The sequence below is a fragment of the Scomber japonicus genome, chromosome 21 (assembly GCF_027409825.1).
Source record: "Scomber japonicus isolate fScoJap1 chromosome 21, fScoJap1.pri, whole genome shotgun sequence".
Taxonomy (NCBI): Eukaryota; Metazoa; Chordata; class Actinopteri; order Scombriformes; family Scombridae; genus Scomber; species Scomber japonicus.
In genome coordinates, this window is record NC_070598.1 from 4,282,472 (window position 1) to 4,294,661 (window position 12,190).

Genomic DNA, 12,190 nt, shown 5'->3' on the forward strand with positions numbered 1-12,190 from the left:
AGAGAGAGAGAGAGAGAGAAGGACAGAGAGAGAGAGAGAAAGAGGGAGCGAGAGAGAGTGAGAGGGAGAGAGACACAGAGAGAGAGAGACAGAGAGAGACAGAGAGAGAGACACAGAGACAGAAAGAGAGAGAGAGACAGAAAAAAGAGAGAGAGAGAGAGACAGAAACAAGAGACAGTGAGAGAGAGAGAGAGAGATCAAAACCGATACATTAAACTCAGCAGAAACACCCGAGCCTCTGAAGCAGCAGGACGCCGGCGTTTTTTAAGAAGCTGTTTCATGCATTGATTCATTCTGTTTGATGTGGATGAATTTTGACGCTCTTATACGAACCGTGATGAAATATAAATGAGATGAAGTGAAGGCTTTTTAACAAACTATAAAACTCTCTCCAGTGTCAGAAATGAAATGCATCGATATCGCCGAGAGATTTAACCCCAAACATCTACGAGCCAGAGGAGAGGAGGGACGCTTCAAACATCATGACTGCAAACCATCAGCTGTTATTTAACCTTCCTGTCGTCCTCCGTCTGTTTTGACTGTTCCTTCTTTCCTTCCTTATTTACTTCCTCCCTCCTTTCCTTCCCTCCTTCCTTTCTTCTTCATTCCTCCCTCCCCTCCTTTCCTTCCTCCTTCCTTCTTCATCCCTTCCTTCCTCCTTCCTCTCCTTCCTCCCTTCCTTCCTCCCTTCCCTCCTTCCTTTCTTCTTCATCCTTTCCTTCCCTCCTTCTTTTCCTTCCTTTCCTTCCTTCCCTCCTTCCTTCCTTCTTCATCCCTTCCTTCCTCCATCCTTTCCTTCCTTCCTTCCATCCTTTTTTCTTACCCTCCTTCCTTCCTTCCTTCCTCCCTCCTTTCCTTCCCTTCTTTCCTCCCTTCCCTCCTTCCTTCCTACCTTCATCCCTCCCCCTTTCCTTCCATCCTTCTTTCCTCCCTCATTTCCTTCCTTCATCCCTCCCTCTTTTCCTTCCTCCCTCCCTCCTTTCCTTCCTTCTTCTTCCCTCCTTTCCTTCCTTCTTCCTCCCTCCCTTCCTTCCTTCTCCCTCCTTTCCTTCCTTCCTTTGAGGACAACAGGAGGGTTAAATGAATGGATAGTCGTCTCCCTTGGTAACGCTCTGAGGCTGATCGCAGGTGGCTCAGAGCAGCGCGTGTGACTAAGAGTAATTTTCAGGATAATTCCTTGAGGTGTGATGAAAGGCTGCGATGAATAATGAATGAGAGAAGACAGGAGAAAGAGAAAAGAGAAAAGAGAGGAGAGAGGAGAGAGCGGTAGAGCTTTTACACTCTTTGAATACCTGTGTAGTGTTTGACGAGCTTCTGTAATGTGTCGAATTGAGCTCGTGTGGTGATGTAATATCCCCCGTTGTCAAGTTTGCGGATCTTGTAGTGTTTCACATTGTCTCCTTTGGCTTCGTCCCAGTCGCGAATGGAGAGAGAGTAAGCACCTGGAGGAGAAGAGAAGAAGGAGGAGAAGAAGAAGGAGAAGGAGAAATGCTGTTCATCCATCTGAATTCAAGTGTTAATGATTCCACTGTGAGCTGCATTTAAAAGACGGGAGTATAGAGCTGTGAAGTATGATGAAGCTAGGACCATATTTGACCCAATAGCTCGATATCGATATTATAACAATATTGAAGGAATGACTATTGATGTGATTTTTGATAAATAATCATCAGTAATGTGAATATAACAACTAAGTGGATAAAAGCAAATAATAGAACAGTCTGTTAAGCTCAGAAAATAACATTTTTTTAGTGTAATTCAGCCTTTAAAAGCAGGAAAAGACATATCACCATACTACGATATTCAAAATTTAAGACGATATCTATAAATATTTATTTACTCAGACTCATTTTATTGTCATTTCTTTCACCAAGGAACGTGGAAAAAAATGAAACACAGTGCTCAGGTCCAGCTGCTAAATTAAGAATATAGCAATAAATAACAACATACAAATATGTATATAAATTAGGGCTGTCAGCGTTAACGCGTTAATCGCGATTAGATTAATGCAATCCATAACGCTTTAATTTTTTTTAATCGCATTTTAATGTTGCAAGCCTTTTTGTCCCTTCTACTCCCCCGTAGACGGCTCCTCTAGCTGTAGCGCTATGCTTTGAAGTGGCCTCCTGCAGTAAACCTACCGCGCTGATGGAAAGTAAGAGAGCTACTGGACTTTTGAACGGCTTGTTTAACTTTAAAACACTTCCAGACGCTTCAGTTGACAAGTCAAAAGTAAAATGCAACCTGTGTCAAAGGAGTTTAACTACCAGCGGAGTACGTGGAGTTTGAGTTAGCACCTCCACGCTAAACACCCAGGTGCAGCCAAGCCAGCCTCAGGTCCACCAAAGGATCATTTTGGAGTGTCGGAGTCGCAGCAGAGCCGTGATTGATTCCCAGTTAAGACACTCTGGTAAGAAATGCTTTACATTATGGGCTTAAAACTGCTTAAAAAATTAATCGTTTGACAGCCCTAATATAAATATAAAAGAATCACTAAAAACTAAGTGCAACTTAGTGCAACCTCGTAAAGTGCCATAAAGGGACTGAACAGTCAAACCTTGACAGCATCCAGCATTTATTGCCCAGCCCTAGATGAAGGCACTGCTAATTAAATACCAAACAAATTGTTGTGCTTCATAAAAATCATAAAGTAAATGACGAGTGATTTTAATTCTGGATATCTGAAATCAATCCTCCGACTTTGCTCTTTGACTTTACTGTATTCACAAAGAAGCGATCGTCACCTTTAGTAGTTTCACTTTCTCGCACCAGAAAAGTTCCTCGATGATTTCCTGGATTCAGCAGCAACCTCTCAGCGTCTTTACGTCCCATTTTACCAAAGTACCACCTATGATAAGATGCACACACACACACACACACACACACACACACACACACACACACACACACACACACACACACACACACACACACACACACACACACACACACACACACACACACACACACACATATTAACAGTGCTGAAAATCTAAATCACATTATGAAGCTTGTGGCAGGTCGTAGGGTTTGTATGAGGCTGTTACTATTAAAACATTTTGCTTTGATGAAAGCCACATGAGATGAGATCATGCTGGTGTCATTAGCTCTCTGGAGCGGTGGCTGTAAATGGAGTAACAAGCAGCAGCAGGGTTAGGGTTAGGTCTTACTCTTCAGCCTGGATGGAGTCCGCTGGGGCGACGTAATTGCTCGGGATGTAACCTTTCTTCCCCGTGTTGATGGAGCGAGCCTCCCACCAGTCTCCTTCTCTGCAGGGGGGAGGGGGAGGGTCGGGGGGGGGGGCAGATGGGACGCACTGTACATCAACCACAACCTGGTACTCAAATCAGTTAACAGCAGTTAAAGGTTGTTAATATATACAGCTCAACCTGGTGTGAGGTTATTCTCAATGTGTCCAACATGGCAGGAAGGAAGGAAAGAAGGGAGAAAAGGAGGAAGGAAGGAAAGGAAGGGAGGAAAGAAAGAGAGAAGGAGGGAGGAAGGGAGAAAGGAAAAGAGGAAGGAAGGAAAGAAAGGACAGAGGAAAGAAGGAAGGTAGGGGGGAGGAAAGAAGGAAGGAAGGAAGGAAGGAACGAACGAACGAAGAAGAAATGAGGGAGGAAGAAGGAAGGAAGAAAGGAAAGGAGGGAGAGAGGAAGGAAGGTAGGGGGAGGAAAGAAAGAGAGAAGGAGGAAGGGACGGAGCAAAGAAAGGAGGAAGGAAGGGATGAAGAAAAAATGAGGGAGGAAGGAAGGAAGGAAGGGAAGGAAGGAAAGGAAGGAGAAAGGAAGGAAGGAATGGAGGAAGGAAGGGAGGAAGGAAGGCAAGAAAGGAAGGACAGAAGGAAAGGAGGAAAGAAAGAGAGAAGGAGGGAGGAAGGAAAGGAAGGAAGGGAGGAAAGAAGGAACAGTCAATTTGACCCAGGAGGCCAACATGGCAGTGTAAAGATGGTTTGACGGTGTTAATCAGATTCATTCATTCAGTCCTTTTGTTTCATTTGATCAGCGTTTGTTTAAACCTCCAGATCAGATACAAAGGATTGAAGTGTGAGGTTTGACTGAATGGTGTCGACACAATGAGACTGAATGGGATTAATCTCTACTTTACATTACAATGCTATAACCTCGGGCGACTTCTCTACCGGAAGAGAATTAAACAAAAAGAGAAAAAAAATGAAAACCAGCCTCGGGAAACAAGTAGTAATCTAAGTCATTCATGAAACTGACAGAGAGACACTTACGTATTGTTGATGATCTGGAAGCGGTCGCCCTTTTTAAAAGAAAGATCGTCTGATGTTCTGGCTTCATAGTCATACAAGGCCACGAAGAATGTAACGCCACCTGTAACACACATATAAAAAAAAATACATATCAACACACACACACACATTTAGTTACTCTGCTCCTCATCTGTGGAATGTATTTCTAAAAAAGGTGTAAAAAGCATTTCCACCATTTATTTAGTGATTAGCATAAACCCGCCCCTGCTGCTGTAGAGGTATAAATACATTCAGCACCCACTACTACTACTACAGTCTACAGTTAGCCAGTTAGCTGAGTTAGCCGCCGAACTAGCAGCTGAGCTAGCTGCCGAGTTAGCCACCGAGCTTGCCGCTGAGTTAGCCTCCGAGATAGCAGCTGAGTTAGCTGCCGAGCTAGCAGCCGAGTTAGCCGCCGAGCTAGCCGCTGAGTTAGCAGCAGGAAGCTCTCAGATGTAGCGTCCATGTTTCTGGTAGAGGTGGTGACTTTGATTGAAAGAGGCTGATTTTTACACAACTCTGAAGGAAGGAAGGAAAGAAGAATGGAAGGAGGAGGGAGCAAAACAGAGGGAAAGAGAAAGAGGGAAGGAGGGGAAGGAAAAATTAAAGAGAGGGAGGAAGGAAGGAACAGTCAAAAAAGATGGGGTCAATTTGACCCGGGAGGACGATAGGAGGGTTAAACGTTGTATTTTTTTAATAATGTGTTTCCAGCTTTTGTAAACTTGACTTGCCTTGCTTGGATGAGCTTGTGAAGCTGCAGGTTTCTTTAGTGTGTGTGTGTGTGTGTGTGTGGTGTGTGTGTGTGTGTGTGTGTGTGTGTGTATGTGTGTGTGTGTGTGTGTGTGACTTTAAAGGCCAATTTGAGTAGATAAATCTGTCTGGCCAAGGTCTGAGAGCTCATACTGTATTGATTATTCTTTGGCTTGTAAATCTATTGTATGAGTAGTCGCTCTGCATGGCGATACGACTGGACTGTGGCGAGGCAAGAGGAAAGTCAACATCAGCTTTCTAATGTGGGGGTGGGAGGAGGGGTCATAATCTAGATTTCACTATTACCCTCCTGTTGTCTGTCAAGAAAGGAAGGAAGGGAGGAAGAAGGAAGGATGGATGGAAGGAAGGGAGGAAGAAGGAAGGAAGGATGGAAAGGAAGGAAGGAAGGATGGAAGGAAGGATGGAAGGGAGGAAGAAGGAAGGAAGGAGGAAGGGAGGAAGGAGGGAAGGAAGGGAGGAAAGGAAAGAAGGAAGGAAAGTAGGAGGGAGAAAGGAAAAGAGGAAGGGAGGAAGAAGGAAGGAAGGAAGGATGGAAGGGAGGAAGAAGGAAGGAAGGATGGAAAGGAGGAAGGAAGGAAGGCAAGAAGGAAGGAAGGAAGGATGGAAGGGAGGAAGAAGGAAGGAAAGGAGGAAGGGAGGGAGGAATGATGGAAGGGAGGAAGGAAGGAAGGAAGGAAAGGAGGGAGGAAGGAAGGAAGGAGGGAAGGAAGGAAAGGAGGGAGGAAGGAAGGAGGGAAGGAGTGAAGGAAGGAAAGGAGAGAGGAAGGAAGGAAAGAAAGCGAGAAGGAGGGAGGGAGGAAGGACAGACGGAAGGAAGGAAGGAAGGAAGGAAGGAAGAAAGGAACAGTCACACGAAGGTTAAACAAGTGATTTTGGCAGAGGATGGAAACGTGAGCTCAAATTAAACATTATCAGTCGGTAAATTATAAAGTAAGAGTCTTTTCGTCCCACGTAGACGCCGAGCCTCATAAACCCACCGCTGACAACAATGCTGTCAACACTAATCCCATTATACCATAGCAGTGCCACCTTTGCCCCCCTTCCCCCCCTCCCCCCGCACCCCCTACCACTTCCACCCTCATCACTGAGAGCAGATAATCCATCATGGAGGAGGATTACAACCTAAATCCCACCTAAACAGGAGGCTTCAATCTCATCTCTTTGGTCTCTGGATGGCTGTAAGCAGCTCAGACACACTGAGAGCCATCGCTGTGTTGATGGAGGGATCGGGGTTAAATCTAATGAGGGGAAAGCTCGTTAAAATAACAATGACAGAGGCTTTACCAATACCCGTGACACCGTCATCATGTCAGGTCAGCATATTGACCACATTTAGATCAGTGGTAAGTATGTTTGCGGGTTTTAGCCCATTAACTGCACACTGTAGAACAGAGGTGTCAAGCTCATTTTCATTTCATTCAAGGGCCACATACAGCCCAATTTGATCTCATGTGGGCCAAATCATTATAAAGATGGAAGGAACAAGGGAAGAAGGGAAGGAAAAGAAGACAGGAAGTTTTGAGTCATGAACTGTCCCTAAACCCCCCAGAAACTCTCAAATACCCCATGATTCATGATGGAAACTCTTTGGCATTTAGCGACAGGGTGATGAAGTTACTAAAATACATATGAAGAATTATGTTGATTATGTTGATCATGATAAATTATCTGCAGCTTGATTTTTATACCTACTGCAAATAAATGGAGACAATTGACTTGATTGGAAGAACATTGATTGGAACAACACACTGCAGAATTTATATTTATGCAGATGATACTGTTCTTTACCTCTTAGCTAAACTGACAGATGAATGTCATCAAGCTCTACAAAGAGGATGTAAAAAGATCTGCCTTGTGGTTTTGAGTCATAAACTGTCCCTAAACCCCCCAGAAACACTCAAATACCCCATGATGCATGATGGAAACTCTTTGTTTCTATACTTGTGTGATACTAGAGCTGCATTAGACTGAGGTCATCAACAATGAGAAGCTGCTTTGTGTGCTGTAAGGGGGGATGGGGGGGGGGTCATAATCTAGATTTCACTATTAACCCTCCTGTTGTCCTCGAGTCAAGAAAGGAAGGAAGGGAGGAAGAAGGAAGAAAGGGAGGAGGAAGGAAGGAGGGGGGAAGGAAGGAAAGGAGGAAGGAAGGAAAGGAGGAAGGAAGGAGGGCGGGAGGGAGGAAGGAAGGCAGGGAGGAAAGGAAAGAAGGAAGGAAGGAGGGGAGGAAGGAAGGGAGGAAAGGAAAGAAGGAAGGAAGGTAGGAGGGAAGGAAGGATGGAAGGGAGGAAAGGAAAGAAGGAAGGAAGGTAGGAGGGAGAAAGGAAAAGAAGAAGGGGGAAGGAAGGAAGGAAGGAAAGGAGGAAGGAAAGATGGAAGGGAGGAAAGAGAGAGGAAGGAAAGAAAGCGAGAAGGAGGGAGGGAGGAAGGACAGACGGAAGGAAGGAAGGAAGGAAGGAAGGAAGGAAGGCACTTAGCGACAGGATTAATATGGACAAGCAGGCCTTTTTTCTGTTTCTATACTTGTGTGATACTAGAGCTGCGTTAGACTGAGGTCACCAACAATGAGAAGCTGCTTTGTGTGCTGTAAGTGGAGCAAAACAGAAACGTTCTCATTACTTTGTTCAATACAATGCGGGTTCTCCTTACTCACAGAGATTACTGGCACCATGCAACAGAATAGGTTTAGACCAGATTCTGCATTCGGCCAGACTCTGAAGTATGGAAGAAAGACTGACAGACTTCTACAAATGGCTTTTATTGATCGTATAGTGGACGGAGTTAAAGTAACGGCTCTGACTGATCTGTGCCTGCTGCTACACCTGACTGAGCTGTAGTTGGTGGGCTTCATCACCGGCCTTAATGGTTGCAGCAGTGAAGGCTTTTGGAGAGCTAGGACACCATTTTTCTTGGAAATCCCTGCAGCTGAAAATGCGGCATTCAACATCAGATTGTAGAACTGGGATGTTACTTTCAGGAATCAGCTGAACGGGAACAAACAGTCTCATATGGAAACTGAAATTTGGACACTAGTACACTTTACTGGTAGACTATACCGACTGTTTGACATGTTTTAACCCTCCTGTTGTCCTCCAGTCAAGGAAGGAAAGAAGGGAGGAAAGGAGGAAGGAAGGATGGAAGGGAGAAAGAAAGAAAGAAAGAATGAGGGAAGGATGGAAGGAAAGATGGAAGGGAGGGAGGAAGAAAGAAGGAAGGATGAGGGAAGGATGGAAGGAAAGATGGAAGGGAGGGAGGAAGAAAGAAAGAAGGAAGGAAGGAAGGAAGGGTGAAAGGGAGGAGGAAGGAAGGAAAGGAGGAAGGAAGGATTAAAGTGAGGAAGAAGGAAGGAAGGGTGGAAGGAAGGAAGGAAGGAAAGGAGGAAGGAAGGATGGAAGGGAGGAAGAAAGAAAGAAGGAGGGAAGGAAAGAAGGAAAGGAGGGAGGAAGGAAAGAAGGAAGGAAGGAAGGAAGGAAGGAAGGATGGAAGGAAAGGAGGAAGGAAGGAAGGAAGGAAGGAAGGGAGGAAGGAAGGAAGGAAGGGAGGAAGGGAGGAACAGTCAAAACAGACAGGGTCAATTTGACCCGGGAGGACGACAGGAGGGTTAAAAGTAAAATCAGTTGGATATTTGAGCATCACTGTGCAGTTTGACACTGTTTTCACATTCAGCTGGTGAAGGGGGAGCTGATTAAAGGGGGAGGGGGAGGGGGAGGGGGAGGGGGCGATGAGCAGGATTAGTGGTTTTGGACACTAATCATGGTCCAGAGTAAGTGTGATGTGGTGTGCTATTTTAAGGATTTCAAGATAATGATTTTTTCCCCCCAGTGGAATAAGCAGAGTGTTTTTACATGTCTTTATACATGTATGGTGGGGATGTCCATGTGGGCCCCACATGGGTTAAATTCAGGCCATGTGGGTACTGAGTGGGCATGGGGCTTGAACTGGGAACATTCTGCAGGTCCCACATGGTTTCAGTAACATGGTCCCCACCTGTGAAGCCCATGTGGGTTGACTGTATGAGCCCCATAAGGGATGTAAGTGGGCTAAGCAGGCATGGGCATAAACAGGGCAAATTGTATGGGCCCCATATTGTTTCAGAAAAAATGGGCCGCACATGTAAATCCCATGTGGGCTGGTTAAATGGGCCCCATCTAAGGTCAATTCAGATCCCACTTAGGCCCCATATGGGCAAACATACATGGGTCTCATCCAGTTGGGCCCTAGTCAGAGCCCACTTGAAGCCCATTTGGGCAAACATACATGGGTCTCATCCAGTTGGGCCCCAGTCAGAGCCCACTTGAAGCCCATTTGGGCAAACATACATGGGTCTCATCCAGTTGGGCCCCAGTCAGAGCCCACTTGAAGCCCATTTGGGCAAACATACATGGGTCTCATCCAGTTGGGCCCCAGTCAGAACCCACTTGAAGCCCATTTGGGCAAACATACATGGGTCTCATCCAGTTGGGCCCCAGTCAGAACCCACTTGAAGCCCATTTGGGCAAACATACATGGGTCTCATCCAGTTGGGCCCCAGTCAGAGCCCACTTGAAGCCCATTTAGGCAAACATACATGGGTCTCATCCAGTTGGGCCCCAGTCAGAACTCACTTGAAGCCCACTTGGGCAAACATATATGGGTCTCTTCCAAATTGGCCCCAGTCAGAACCCACTTGAAGCCCACTTGGGCAAACATATATGGGTCTCTTCCAGTTTGGCCCCAGTCAGAACCCACTTGAAGCCTATATTGGCAAACCCAGGTGAGGTCACCATGGAAACTGTGGACAAACCCACTTGGGACCCATATTTGCAGCCCAATTTTTAACCCTTATGGGGCCCACATGGGCATGCTGGCTGGCTAATAACGTGTAACAATGACATGCTTCTTACTTGAAACAGCACCAGAGAACGAGTTGGACACAGGACCAGAGAAGGATGACGCCCCTCCAAAGGGAGTCATGGCAGAGGATCCTCCAAACGGCGTGAGGGTGTGGTTGAAGTTTGCAGCCCCGGAGGCAGACGAGGATGAAGGAGGTTGATTCTGCTGCAGCTGGGTGGGATCCGGTCCATAGTGGCCTACGTGAGGCATGGCGGTGGCGGCGGCGGCGTTGGGGTCTGACATCTGGGAGTTCTCTGGCCGATAATTCAGGCTAGGGCCTTTGTCCTCTTTGCTCTTAATGCAGCCCATCGTCTCACCCCCTGCTGCAACACACACACACACACACACACACACACACACAACACACACACACACACACAGACAAAGCCGTCAGTTTAATGCCAGCAGATTGAAAAACACAGCGTCCAGCTCATCACTCGCTTTGATGCTACAGAAATAAAGTGAAGGGCCGAGGGGAGGCGGGGGATTAATGATTGCAACATAAGGCCTGTAGGCGCTGGAACATGCGTTATGAAATGAAAATTTAATGACCTGATATTATCATGTGAATCATTTTTGTTGTTGCTGTTGCAGCGGCTAAGACTCTAAGCCATGTGGTAACTGGGACATATGGGTAAACGCTAAATCCGCTTTGAATCACACACAAACTCGAAATGTTGACCGTGTAGATTCAACGAAGCACACAAGTTTTTTTGAGACTACGACGAGAGTTAAACGGAGGGATAAATATGAGATTATCGTTGTGTGTGTGATCTAATACATGTCATAGTTGTGATACATTAACCCTCCTGTCGTCCTCCCGGGTCAAATTGACCCGTCTGTTTTGGCTGTTCCTTCTTTCTTTCCTTCCTTCCTTCCAATTGTCCTTCCTCCCTCCTTCTCTCTTTCTTTTCTTCTTCTCTCTTTCCTGCCTTCCTTCTTTCCATCCTCCATCCCCCTTTCTTCTTTCCTCCCTCCCTCCCTCCTACCTTCCTTCCTTACTTACTTCTTTCATCCGTCCTTCCTTCCTCCCTTCCTCCCTTCCTTATTTCCTTTCCTCCCTTCCTTCCTTCCTTCCTCCATCCCCCTTTCTTTCTTCCTTCTGTCCTTCCTCTCCCTACCTTCCTTCCTTCCTTCCTTCCTTCGTCCTTCCTTCCTTCCTCCCTTCCTTATTTCCTTTCCTTTCCTCCCTTCCTCCATCCCTCTTTCTTCCTTCTGTCGTTCCTTCCTCTCTCTCTCCTTCCTTCCTTCCTCCCTGCCTTCTTTCCTTTACTCCTTTACTCCCTTCCTTCCTTCCCTCCTTCCTTCCTCCCTCCTTTCCTTCCTTCTTCCCCCTTCCTTCCTTGACTCGAACACAACAGGAGAGTTAAAAGCCTCCTGTTGTCCTCAGGTCAAGGAAGGAAGGAAAGAAGGAAGATGGGGTCAAAAAAGATGGGGTCAATTTGACCCGGGAGGACGGCAGGGTCAAATTGACCCCATCTTTTTTGACTGTTCCTTCCTTCCTCCTTCTTTCTTTAATTTTTCCTTTGTTCTTCCCCTCCTTCCCTCTTTCTGTTTCCCTCTATTTTGCTCCCTCCTCCTTCCATTCTTCTTTCCCCACTTCTTTCTTTCCTTCCTTCTTTTCTCCCTTCCTCCTCTCCTTACTTCCTTCCTCTTTTACTCCATCCTTACTCCTTTCCTTTTTTTTCCTTCCTCATTCCTTCCTTCCTTCCTTCTTCCTCCTTTCCTCCTCTACTTACTTACTTTCTCTTTTCCTCCCTCGCTTCCGGAGGACAACAGGAGGGTTAATGTATCACAACAATGATGTGAAGAAGAAGAAGAAGAAGAAGAAGAAGACACTGTTTGTTTAGTCTCCTTTCCTCCCTTCCTCCCTTCGTTCTCTCCCTTTCCTTCTTTCCCTTACTTCTCTCCTTACTTCTTTCCTCTTTCCTTCCTTCCTTCCTTCCATCCTTTCTTTCTCATTCCTTCCTTCCTTCCTCCTGTCCTTCCTTCCTTCTGTCCTTCCTTCCTTCCATCCTTCTCTCCTTACTTCTTTTCTCTTTCACTCCCTCCTTACTCCTTTCCTTCTGTCCTTCCTTCCTTTCTCATTCCTTCCTTCCTTCCTTCCAGATGTATTACTGCAGCAGATGATCCTCTTCCCTTAAACCGAATCATGATTTTTCATCCCCCCACCCCGCTGTCATCCCCGTCACCCACTGAGCTCACTAACACTGTTTGTTTAGTCTCCTTTCATACTCCTCCTTACTTCCCTTCCTCCCTTCCTCCCTTCATTCTCTCCTTTCCTTCCTT

At 46.2% G+C, this 12,190-nt stretch overlaps 1 pseudogene; it reads right to left on the reverse strand.

Moving 5' to 3' along the window:
• The window catches only part of LOC128382825 (tyrosine-protein kinase yes-like), an 18,284-nt pseudogene extending 8,074 nt beyond the window's left edge, over nucleotides 1–10,210 (reverse strand).
• Nucleotides 10,211–12,190: the final 1,980 nt, after the last annotated feature.